This window comes from Tursiops truncatus, chromosome 10, assembly GCF_011762595.2.
Source record: "Tursiops truncatus isolate mTurTru1 chromosome 10, mTurTru1.mat.Y, whole genome shotgun sequence".
NCBI classification, from domain to species: domain Eukaryota; kingdom Metazoa; phylum Chordata; class Mammalia; order Artiodactyla; family Delphinidae; genus Tursiops; species Tursiops truncatus.
The window spans coordinates 1,271,782-1,284,041 of record NC_047043.1 but is presented as its reverse complement, the minus strand read 5'-3'; the positions used below and the strand labels follow the sequence as shown (position 1 = coordinate 1,284,041).

At 48.1% G+C, this 12,260-nt stretch overlaps 1 protein-coding gene across 3 annotated transcripts in view; it reads left to right on the top strand.

Moving 5' to 3' along the window:
- The window catches only part of GMDS (GDP-mannose 4,6-dehydratase), a 479,997-nt gene that overhangs the window by 214,490 nt on the left and 253,247 nt on the right, over nucleotides 1–12,260 (top strand). The window lies entirely within an intron of this gene.

The window sequence follows — 12,260 nt, the reverse complement described above, 5'->3', positions numbered from 1 at the left end:
GAAGGAACTGAATCCACGCGGTGTCCGTCCGAGCATCGTCAGGGAGAAGCGCTGTCATTTCCGATGCAGCGCCATGTCTCAGTTCTGAGGTGCGGCCCAAACGTGACCCAGACAATGTGGGATAAGTCGTTTTTTAATGTTAATAAATCATTTCTATAAAAAAGAGTTGATTTCAAAGGATGATATACATGTGTCTGTGTTATTCCCAGGCGTGCTCTGCCCTGTGTGAGTGGAATGTGTTCGCTGGGGACAGAAAGTCTGACCCTCCTGCACCATGTCCCTCATCTCTCCGTCTCTGCTCTGTAAATTTCAGAGCAGATTAGAGGGAAGAGAGACTCAGAGCGCACAGAGCATCCGGCGGCCACGGCAGTCACCGCCCTCCCCAGAGGAATCCGTCCCTGAACTGGGACCTGTGCATCTGTGGGAATCTGGGTTTAGAAACGGCAAAACTCCCACTAACCTTCAGCAAAACTAAAACAGACGGTGCGTGGTACCCACGCGTGGGAACAGCCAGGGCGTGTGTGGCCAGGGCCGCTGAAGCTGAGACTCTGACCCTGCAGGTGCCTCCCTCTGTCTGTCTGTCTTGAATTTACCTTTTCAAACTCCTTTCTTCTCTGCAGCCAGAACTGAGGATACAGCAGCCTCGGTCTCACTGCCCCCCACCTTGTGAGGGTCTGGGGAAGGCACTCCCTGTCACCTCGCTGGGGCCCTGCAGCTAGGGCACTGGAGCTTTGGGGGTGCCTGCTGGGGGTGCCAGCGTGTTAGGTTGCCCCCAGGCATGGGCTGCCAGAGGCTCGACTGTGTCGGGGTGGGGAGTGGTCATTTAGGAAAGTCAGGGAAGCAGAATCATGGGACCTGAGCCATCGGCTGGAGGGTGAATGAGGAAGGGCTGCCAGTGGGTGGCGAGCTGGTCGCCAGGCAGTGACACCCAGAAGTCAGGTCAGCAGAGGGCAGGGTGTGTCCCCTGGGGTGACTGGAGGCCCGATGTGGACCTGCAGGTCCAGGGCTGGGGCCAGCGTGCACCAGTGGGGCTGCGGGCAGTGAGGGCATCCGGGGCCTGAGTGACCAGCCCCCGGGCCTGGAGGGCGGGGGACTTGGGGCGTGGGGGGGCCGTCCCTTGTCCCTTCTGCTGCGGAGCTGCTGCCAGTTCTCCGGCTCGCCTCCTTCTCTCCCTCAGCCATATCCCTGCTGGTCTCTGGGCCTCCCAGCCTCCCGGCCCCCCCGCCTCCTGGCCTTCCTGCTGCTTCAGCCCCGCCGCTCTCTCCTTTTCCGTCACCACCACTTCCTCCTCCTCCCCGGCCCCTTTACATGCCGTCAGTAGGTTTGGTTCTTGGACATGTCTGTGCTCTTGCCCACCTCCCTCTCTGGGTCTCATCCAGCCTTGGCCTTGGGACTTGAAATGTCATGACTGGGTCCCAAATGTGTGCTCTCCCCTCGCCCTCCCAAGGCTGGACCTGGCGTCCGCTTGGCCCAGGCTCATCCGGAGCTCAGTGTTTTGTTCCTTCCATCCCTGATGGTTTGCTCAGCACATCACGTGAATAGAGAGACAGTGTTTCTGTGGCAAGGTCAGTGCTACACAGAAACCTGTTGTAATTTGGTGGGAGTTTGTCTCTGTCAGGGTTGGTTTGAGTGAGGCGGAGGCTCTCAGTGGGGACACTTTGTGTTCTCCTGGGGAAGTTGTGGAGCCTGCAGACACGTTTGGGTGTCGCAGTGGGTCGGGGGAGCCCCTGGCCCCGGGCCGTCGAAGCTGCACCCAGGACAGGGGGGCACCCTGCAGCCCAGTGCCGAGTGCCGAGCCAGGACCAGCCCTGGAGTGAGGATGTAGAGCCTGGAATGGTCCAGCTCCCCCGGGAAAGGCAACGAGCATTTGATGCAAACAGCAAAGGAGCTTGAACCTCCCTCTCTAAACCCGTATTTATGACTAGTTGCCGGGAAGTGGTAGCTCGCGTCGTGAATGGGCCTCTTGTCAGCCCGGGTTCTCCGCAGGCGCTCCCGGTGGGGCCTGAGTACCTGCAGTTGAACGCTGTTGCTTTTGGCAGGGCATAGCAGCAGGCGCGGTGCAGGTCCTCTGATCTCCACGGTCTGCGCCGTCAGCCGTGACCTTCCCCGTGTCTCCTCTTTCCCCACCCCATCTGCAGCAAGCCCCGGCCCAGGCACTGCCCAGCGGGGCGGCCGAGGTCGCTGCGGGGTGGGACCCGGGGCCCCAGGCGGAGGTCGTGCGGGGTTCAGGGTACATTGGAATGATTTCTGTTTGCCAGTGAAGATCGTCCAAACTATCTTTGTACTTTATCTAATTCCAAAAAATCTTTAAATCGAAAGCTTTTGGATGAAGTGCTGGGCAGTGGAATAGAAGTTTTATTAGAGGAATTGCGGTCACCTTACATGCTGTCTGGTGCTGAAGGGATAGTGTTACACACGTTTGCGTGTGTGCTCACACACAGCCGCGTGCACGCATGGGCACACGTCCCGACTAAAGTCACCCCACACTCAGCGCTTCTTTTCCTCTTAGGAGTTGGACAGTGTGACTGCAGGGCCAGCGTGAAACACACGTCTGAAAAGAAGTCACTTTGTCTAATGGGACGAGCAGAAGAGTTTTCCCCGGGGGGCTCACTGGGTCTCCTTTGGCATTTCTGCCCTTTGTGCCACTGTCCAGTGTTGAATTTTGTATTATTTAAAAAAAAAAAAGTTTGTTAAAGTGATAACATTGTGGCAGAGATTGTGTTTTAACAGATGACCTAATTCTTTAATTTTAGTAAGTGTGCTACTATTCACATCTTAAAGTTTAATGCTGGTAATTTAAGGTATATGTTTTGTAAAATTTGTCAGTTCTCCTTTTCCTTCAATTTTTGTTTTAGAAGGTATTTGACTTAGGGAAATTATGTGGGTGTTTTGTGATATTAGAGTAGAAAGTTTAACAGAAAAGGAACATGTGTATATATCCACATGCACACGAAGAGGATTAGACTTGGGAACAAAGCCAGGGTATTAGGACCTGGCTCTGGCTCCTCTGAGCCTGTGTGTCCCGCTGCCTGGCTTCGCAGTGGGTCCTAGTCATCGGGCCTCAGGAGAGGTGAGGCCTAGGGGGGAGGGTCCACAAAAACAGGGTGATCTTGTGGGTCAGAATTTCATAAGTATAGTTTGCCTGGTGTGTGAAAAAAATCATTACAAATAGTTGTATTTGAGTCAGAGAAATAGTGTGAGCAAAACAGTGAGACAAATTTCAGGTTTTTACGTATATTTTTATATACATGCATTCATTGTACAGATGTACTCCGTAGAAAAGAAAACGTAAAAATCAAATTTTTCTGAATGTCTAACATGAAAATAAAAATAAATATGTCCAGGGTGGCACAGTTGTTCACATTGTATCCAGATGTGCAGAGGAAACAAGTTTCTTTATTTCTTTAGGTCTGTCTTTGTCTTCCGGGCAGCCCTGCCCACTGGTAGGCGGGGACCACTACGGACGCCAAAGCGCTGCACAGTTCTGTTGGCTTAGTGGGAAGTGGTGACTCGAATAGGCCTCTTGGCCGCCCAGCCTCTCTAGTTGGGAGGTTCAGCTTGGGGCCTTGGTGTGGAAGTGGAGAGCAGAACGTGTTACCTTGGGACTGTAGTCAGTGGCAGTGTCTCTGTGTCCCCACCAGAATCAAGCCAGACCCTCTCGGGAGGAGACTGTCCTTCTCAGACGTGTCCCCTGGTTTCCAGCAGACTGAGATTACTAACCTCGAACTCGCAGTGTCACCATCACTCAAAGTCAGCAGATAAAACAAGAAATCAGTCCCCTAAGAACTTTCAGTATTAGAATTATCAAATTAGAAGATAAAATTACTAGGATATGTTTAAATAAATAAAATGAAAAATCATAAAAAAGAAATAAGCAACAACAGAATATAAAAAATAGGCAAAGAGAAGCAGAGAGAACTTCACATATGAAAAGTTATTGAAATAAAGAATTTTACGCATGACTTAAATATTAGGCTACTAAAAGAAAATTAGATGGATCTAAGGCAGTTACCCAGTGTATTGCAGAGAAGACGAAGAGAGGGAAATTATAAAAAAAAGAAATTAACAGACTGGCAGGTAAAGTGGGAAGGTCTAACGTTCTTTCCCAGGAGGAAATAGAAAGAAGAAACTAGAGCAAAGAAGAGGCGGTATGTGAAGAGGTACGCGTACCGCACAGATACAGGAACACGTGTACACCAAGCAGAAAACCACATCTAGATACATGGACCTGAAACTCCAGGATGCAAAAGACAAAGAAGCGTCTTTAATCTCACGAGAGGAAAAAAGGTGAATGACAGTTACACTGGCCACACTCTTATCCGGAGCAAAAAAATGGAACCCAGAAGGTAGTGTATTAGTACCTTCAAATGCTAAGAGAAAATAATTTTCAACCTGGCATTGTCTAATTATCAAAACTATCTTTCAAAATCAAGCCAATTTCTCTGCTTTAAAGGAACTTCTAAAGAATGAGTTTTAAGAAGAAAGGAAATTATGTCAGAAGAAAGATTCAAAAAGGTAGGTTGAGAAAGGAAATTGGTAAATATGGGAATATGCACAGCATTTCCAGTCCAAAATTATAAATAAATGTGTATTCTGTGAAAAAAAAAGAGATCGGGGAGCTATTCAAAGTAACCGAAGTGAACGAGCAGAGTTAAAACTGAGAGGAAGCTTATTTTATCACCTTTAATCTATTACAGCTAGAGACTCTGTTTGACAGTTTTGCTCATGAAAGATATATAATTACCCTTAAGATGACATTAAAATAATCTGGGACTTCCCTGGTGGCACAGTGGTTAAGAATCCGCCTGCCAATGCAGGGGACATGGGTTCGAATCCTGGTCCAGGAAGATCCCACGTGCCGTGGAGCACCTAAGCCCGTGCGCCACAACTACTGAGCCCACGCTCTAGAGCCTGCGAGCCACACTACTGAGCCCACGCGCCACAACTACCGAAGCCCGTGTGTCTAGAGCCCGTGTTCCGCAACAAGAGAAGCCACCGCAATGAGAAGCCCGTGCACCGCAACGAAGAGTAGCCCCCGCTCGCCACAACTAGAGAAAGCCCGCGCACAGCAGCAAAGACCCAACGCAGCCAAAAATAAATAAATAAAATTATATTAAAAAAAATAATCTAACAATGCCTGATTCACGTTTCATCATATTTTTTCAAATGTTCTAATCCTTGATTCTTACAACAGGTGGAGTGGTGGCCCCCAAAAGATATGCCCACATCCTAATTCACAGAACTTGGGAATGTGGCCTTATATAGAAAAAGGTCTTTGCAGATGTGATCAAGTGAGGGATCTGGAGACAAAGATCATCCTGGAGTGCACGGGTGGATCCTAAATCCAGTGACTGTCACCGAATGAAGTTCCTGTGCCCGACACACAGTGAGGCCGAACATACCGAAACGTCGGAGTCTGGAGCAGGGAAAGGTTTATTGCAGGGCCAAGCGAGGAGAGCAAGTGGCTTGGGCCCAGAGAACTCCGAGCTCCCCGAGGACTCCAGCATGCTTAAACGACAGGTGAGGGAGGGGCGTCCAGCACGTGTGATCAGCTTGGGCACGATTCTCTGACTGGTTGATGGTGATCCACCCTTAGGAGCCGCCTGGTCTGGGCTCTGTGCTCAGGATCAGCAAGTAGTTAATTTCTTCCACTTGGTGGTGGTTTTAGCATCTGAAAACCTCAGGAAATATGCCTGAGATACTATGATCTGGGTACTTCAGAGAGGAGCTGCAGCAGAGCATGTGCGGGGGGCGTGTGTCCCGGGAGGGCCCCATGGGGTCCCGCTCGGTTACATGACAGGTGTCCTTATAAGAAACAGAAGAGGCGACGACACAGACCCTGGAAGAGGAGGTGGTGTGCAGACGCAGGGATGCAGCCACAGCCCAGGGGGACCAGGAGCCCCAACACAGAAGGCAGAGAAAGGCTTCCTCCCTGGATGGCCCAGAGGGAACGTGGCCCCGCGGAATCTCAGGCTTACGGCCCGCAGACTGAGAAATTACGGAAGCCACCTGGTTTTTGTAATTTGTTATGGCAGCCAGAGGAGGTTAATGCGGTCACCGTTAAATTTACACTTTCTCTAATTCTCTGTTTACCCTAGTGTGACTCCGAAGCCAGGTTTTCTGGCCTGCCGTCCTCCCCTGGGGCTCTGGGAGGTGGCGTCCGGGTGTGTGGGACACGGATGTGGCCGGTTGGACCTCGTGTTGACGGGGGGCCCCTGGTGTCCTCAGGCCCGGGTGCAGCTCTCTGCCCTCAGGCCTGCTGGTCTCAGCTGCTTCCTCGCCTGGTGGCCAAGCAGGTGGCGTGGCCTCTGCCGGGCCCTTCCTGTGTCTGCCGCCCATCGGTCCAGGGCCTTCTCTTTCCTGGGCTCCTTGCTCTGCCCGTGTCTGGCTCTGGACTGTAGGCCCACTGCGTCGTCCGACTCGTGGTCCCCTCCGGGTGGTCTGACGTCCACCTCGCCTGGGCTCAGCGGTGAGGGCGGAGGGCCTTCACCCCTGCTCATCTCGTTAGTGTCCCTGGTGCAGCCCCCCCAGGCTGGTCAGGCCCAGTGGCCTCCTCGGAGGGCTCCCCAGACTCCACAGGACGCGTGGCACAGACTTCTCCTCGGCCCTGTCCTCAATCTGCTCTGCTTGGTATCGCAGCCCAGAGGCTACATTCACCTGGAGACTCTCCTGCCTCTGCTGTCCTTCCCCACGAGCCCTGGAGCCGCCCCTCCCATCCTTCCCGCCTGGACGCGGGCCTGGTCCTGCCCCTCAGAGCCTGAGGGCATCACGCATGGGAGGGACTTTGGGCTATGACCGCACTGTTGTCTGCTACACTAAAGTTATCTAGAAAATTACTTTCCCATGAAGCCTTGCTTTCACACTTGCTGTCTTGTTCCAGAATCCTATTTTGAATGATAGGGATGAGTATTACCTGGGTCCTTTTGACTGTCTGGTGTAGCTCTTCTCACCTTTCCCCAGCCTTGGGTTAACCGTGGAGAATGTCACATAAAGAGGGATGCGTGAGAAAAAAGCTTTGCTATTTTAAAAGATTCATCACAGTAAAAATATCCAAGACAATAAGCATTTATGACTGATAGATACAGTGTTCTACAGCCTTTTAATTTAGTGTCTCATTTGATCCTTAGTATCGATTATTCTCCCATTTTATAGATAAGACAACTGAGACGTTAGGACATTTAAGGTCACAGCACTGATACAAGTAGCAGAATTAAAAATAACTCACAGGGCATGTAACCCTACTTCCAGAATCTGCCTGAAAGCACTCACCCTTTGCCTCAGATTGGAAATGAAAGATGAAGCTGTTTCCAGGTCCTCAGATGGCGTTCCCACCCTGCTACCAGCCCTGACCGCTCTGGGCCCACCATGACTTGGGCAGTCTTGGAGACTCAGCTTTGAATTTAAGTAAATAATGATAGTATTTTATCCAGCGTAGTTTGGTGTTTTTTAATGTGGCAGTTTTTCTTGTTTGCTGTATTGCCAAAACAGAAGTTCTGTATTTTTCATTCTGTCAACACTAGCAAAACTCATGATCTCAATCTTAGAGCCAATATTTGGGCTAAAACCAGTTTTAATTGGTCTCTTTTTTTATATATATTTATTTTATTTTATTTATTTTTGGCTGTGTTGGGTCTTCATTGCTGTGCGCGGGCTTCCTCTAGTTGCGGCGAGCGGGGGCTACTCTTCGTTGCGGTGCGCGGGCTTCTCATTGCGGTAGCTTCTGTTGCTGCAGAGCACGGGCTCTAGGTGCACAGGATTCAGTGGTTGTGGCTCGCGGGCTCTAGAGTGCAGGCTCAGTAGTTGTGGCGCACGGGCTTAGTTGCTCCGTGGCATGTGGGATCTTCCCAGACCAGGGCTCGAACCCGTGTCCCCTGCATTGGCAGGCAGATTCTTAACCACTGTGCCACCAGGGAAGCCCAGGTCTCTTTCTTATTAATATGCATTTATATGGATATTCTATTTTCCTTGGTTAATGAGTTTACCTTGAAAAAGTAACCTACTATGAGGTTAGAAATGTTTATTAGTGCTTTGGGTGTGTAAGTAAGTCCACACGCCTGCCTCTGGCTGTTTATTTAGATCTGTTTTCAATCTCAGATGTTCAAAATCAGAGAATTAAGAGACTTAGTCATAAAAGAACTAAGAAATCTGAACTTTTCATTGAGGCTTAATTACAGGTACCATTCACATTGTAATGTAATAATTGTAATAATAGGTAACATTTATTGGGAACCTGCTAATCATATTACCTAGATTTTCTCAGTTAAACATCAAACCTACATGGTAAGTACTGTTATTATCCTTGTTTTACAAACAAGGACGTGATGATACTAATTCCGTCTGTGTCTGTAGTGATTCGTGGTCCGCAGCACCCTGACCTCTGCTTGGGTGTCCCTGTGACTTGGCCTGGCAGGTGTTCCTGTCCTGTGGTGTGCAGAGACTGTTACATGGTTTGTGTAGCAGAGCCAGTGACCAGCAGCCGTCGGTCGGTTCACTAGGCTGACTTTCCATTTCTCGGTCGTCTTCGTAGCCGTGGTCTTGTAGTGCAAGGCTCTTAGAGATCAAGTATCTATGTACATCATTTTGGGAGTTCCCTAATTGGAGTGTGCTGTAACAGCAAGACCACTCAGGTGACCTAGTCTGCGGAGGGACGCCTCCTGCACTGCTGGTGGGCTGGTGACGGCAGCACAGGCGGGAAAGTGAGGGAGACAGCTCGGGTCAGGCTGCTGGCTGCAGAGTGACTGCCGAGGCCTCAGCCCTCCTGTGTCATCATTGCTTATAGTTCTCTACAAAAACAGCAGTCTTGTGTGGTAAGGAGTGAAAACGAAGAGAACAAATTGAGAAAAAAAATCACTTGAAGCCTCTCCCAGGAATGAATGAAGCATATGGTGGCAGTAATAATGTTAAAAATGAATCTGAAAATGAAATTAAGGAAGGTTCCAGTTATAATGACATCAGAGGGAATAAAGTACTTAAGGAACAAATTTAACAGAAGCAGCGCAAAACATATTCCCTAGAAACTACTGAGCATTTTTGCTGAAAGCAGTTTGGGAAGACGCAGGTCACTGGAAAGGCCCCGTGTGCTGATGAGCTGGAAGACGAAGTGTTGCTGAGACGGGCAGTGCTCCCGCACTGAACTACAGACCCAGCATCATCCCTACAAAATCCCGGGTTGCTTTTTTGCAGAAATTAACAAGCTGATGCTAAAATTCGTATGGAAATTCAAGAGACTGAGGATAGCTAAAACAGTCTGAAGAAAGAACACAGTTGGAAGACTCACACTTCTTGATTTGAACCCTTACCAGAGACCTATAGTAATCAAGGCGTGGCACTGTCCTAAACATAGGTGTTCCGGCCATTGCAATAGGACTGAAGGTCAGAAATAAAGCCATGTGTCTATGGTTAATTGCTTTTCGACAAAAGGTATAAGGCAACTCAAATAGGAGAAAGAATCACCTTTTCAGCAAACACATAGTGCCAGGACAGCCCTATATCCACATGCAAGTGAATGAAGTTGGGCCCTTTCATCTTAACCACACACACAAATTAACTAAACTTGGGTCAGATACCTACAGGTAAGAACAAAATCGATACAATTCATTAAAAAATATAGGAGAAACTCTTCAAGACCTTCCTTGGGCTAGGCAAAGCCCTTTTGGATATGACACCAAAAGCTCATACAACCAAAAAAAAAAAATAGGCAACTTGAACTTCATAATAACTAAAAAAAACTTCTGTGTGTCAAAGGACACCATCAAGAAAATGAAAATATAACCTATACAATGAGAGAAAATGTTTGTAAATCATATATCTGGTAAAGGACTTGGATCCAGAACGTATGAAGAACTCTTACAATTCAGTATTAAGAAGACAAGTAACACACTTTAAAAATTGGACAAAGAATCCAAGTAGACATCTCTCCGAAGAAGATATACCAGTGACCCATAAGTACATGAGAACGTAGAGGGTTAAAGTCATTAGTCATCAGAGAAATGCAAATCAAAACCACAATGAGATACCACTTAGTACCCATAAGGGTGACTGTCATCAAAAAGGTGGAAGTATAACGACTGTCGGGAAGGGTGTGGGCAAATGAGAGCCAGTCCACGGCTGGCGGGGCTCTAACCTGCTGCATCTGCCGTGAAGAGCAGTCTGGCAGTTCCTTAATAGGTTAATTGTAGAGCTGCCCTGTTGACCCAGTGATTGCATCTGTAGGTGTCTACCCAAGAGAAATTAAAACATAATCCCCACACAGAAACTTGTGCATCCGTGTTCACTGCGGCAGTATTCACAATAGCCAGAAATGGAAACAACCCAAATGTCCATTTACTGATGAATGGATAAATGAAATGTGCTGTATCCACGTAATGGGATAGTATCCAACCATGGAGAAGGAAGGAGGGATTGATTCACGTAACACAGAGGAACCTGGAAAACGGTAGGCTGAGTGAAAGAAGCCAGTCACAAAAGACCACATACTATACGATTCCACGTATGTGACGTGTTCAGAATAGGCAAATCTTTAGTGACGAAAAAATAAATGACTGCTTGCCCAGGGCCAGGGGGCTGGGGAAGATGGGGCGGGATGATCGCTGAGGGGTACGGGTTTCTCTTGGGGGTGATGAGAATGTTCTAAAATTGATTGCTGGGCTGGCTGCACAGTCTGTGGATGTACTAAAAGCCATGGAATTGTACACTTTAAATGGATGAATTGTGTGGAATGTGAATTATATCTCAATCAAGCTGCTATAAATAAAAACATTAAAATTAAGTTCTAAGAACTAGAAATTTCAAGTAACTGACTAGGTATCCAAGATCATTTTGAATCCAGAGAAGGAAGGCTCCATACCCCCTAGCGTGCCATTCCAAGTGCTGGGAGGTGAGAGCCTGGGCTTTGCAGCCACACAGACCGAGTTGGACAACTGGGTTAGAAGGGCCAGTCTGCACAGCTTCTCTGAATCTCAGCTTCATCATCTACGAAATGCGGGTAATAATTCTTAGCTCGTGGGTTGCTCATCCGAGGGGTGGGGTTGTGGTCACTGTGGCATCGTGTACGGGGCCCTGACTCTTTTCGTCCCTGCAGACCTGCCATCTCACTTCTGGCAGCAGGGATTGCCCTGTCCATCTCCCCCTCTCTGGGCTCCTTTAGCAGGGGGGCCTCCTCTTCACCCCCTGCTGCCTCTGCTCCGGGCTTGCTGCTTGGTGCTCACTTAGTGCTGGTTGGGGGAGTAAACAGCAGGCGGGAGTGGAGTGTTGGAACGACGTCAGTGCTTCCACCACGCCCCTAAGCATTACTGTACTGGCAGATAGAATACTCTGAGCTGGTTGGCATTGGGAGCTTCATCTGATGACTCGGCATCACACATGTATCTAGGAAATTCTGGCATGATGGTATAGTCCTGACGTTAAAGTACAAAGATAGGCATCAAGTCTGAATTTAATTATAAATTTAAATTAATAGAAAATAAAAAGTTGCTAGTTGGTAATAGATTGAGAAGGATTGTGCCTGGTAAGTACTTCATTTTCAAAGGCTCTGTTTTGAAGGAGCGCTTGTGTCTTATGAGCTGCCCTGCAGATGTGAACCTGGACTTCCTCGAGTGCTCTGTCAGCTGCCAAGAGAGACTGAAAGTTTGGGTTTCCATGGAAGCCTTATCGTCATTTTAACGATAGGGCATTGAAATGTGTCTACTGAGTTTGTGGAGTAAGTGAGCCTAGTACGTGTTTGAACTTGTACGGGGCTATCTTCTTGCCAAAACTGAGAAAACTTATTTAGAAAATTCACCTTATCTCTGTGCCAGTTTCTCTAGAAGCCCAAGCTTTCTCATCACAGTCACCTCTCTGTTTCTTATGCAAAGGAACAAAGCTGAAGTTATTGCTGTGTGGTAAATTATGATGGTAATGTGGCTAAACTGTTTGAAGCCATTATTGACTAGCTCATGTGCTTGTTAATTATCTTGAGATTTTGACATTACCTGGTGCTTTGTGATAACCTGACCTAGATACAGGGGTAGAGATAAACTTATCTCAGAAGTGCCTTTTAATTTTGTCCTTCTTTGTGATCTTTTAAAAGTGGACAGAAGCTTTCATTAAAGACCAGAGAACTTTAAAACAATTTCACTCCTTTAGTTTATGACACCTTTCATCCAATCATATCAAAATATTTATACAGAATTCAGGAATCCTATCCTGCAGATGACACTTGGATGAAATTAGAAGGTGGCACTGTAGTAAGTACAGATGGTCTAGAAACTTACGACTTAGCA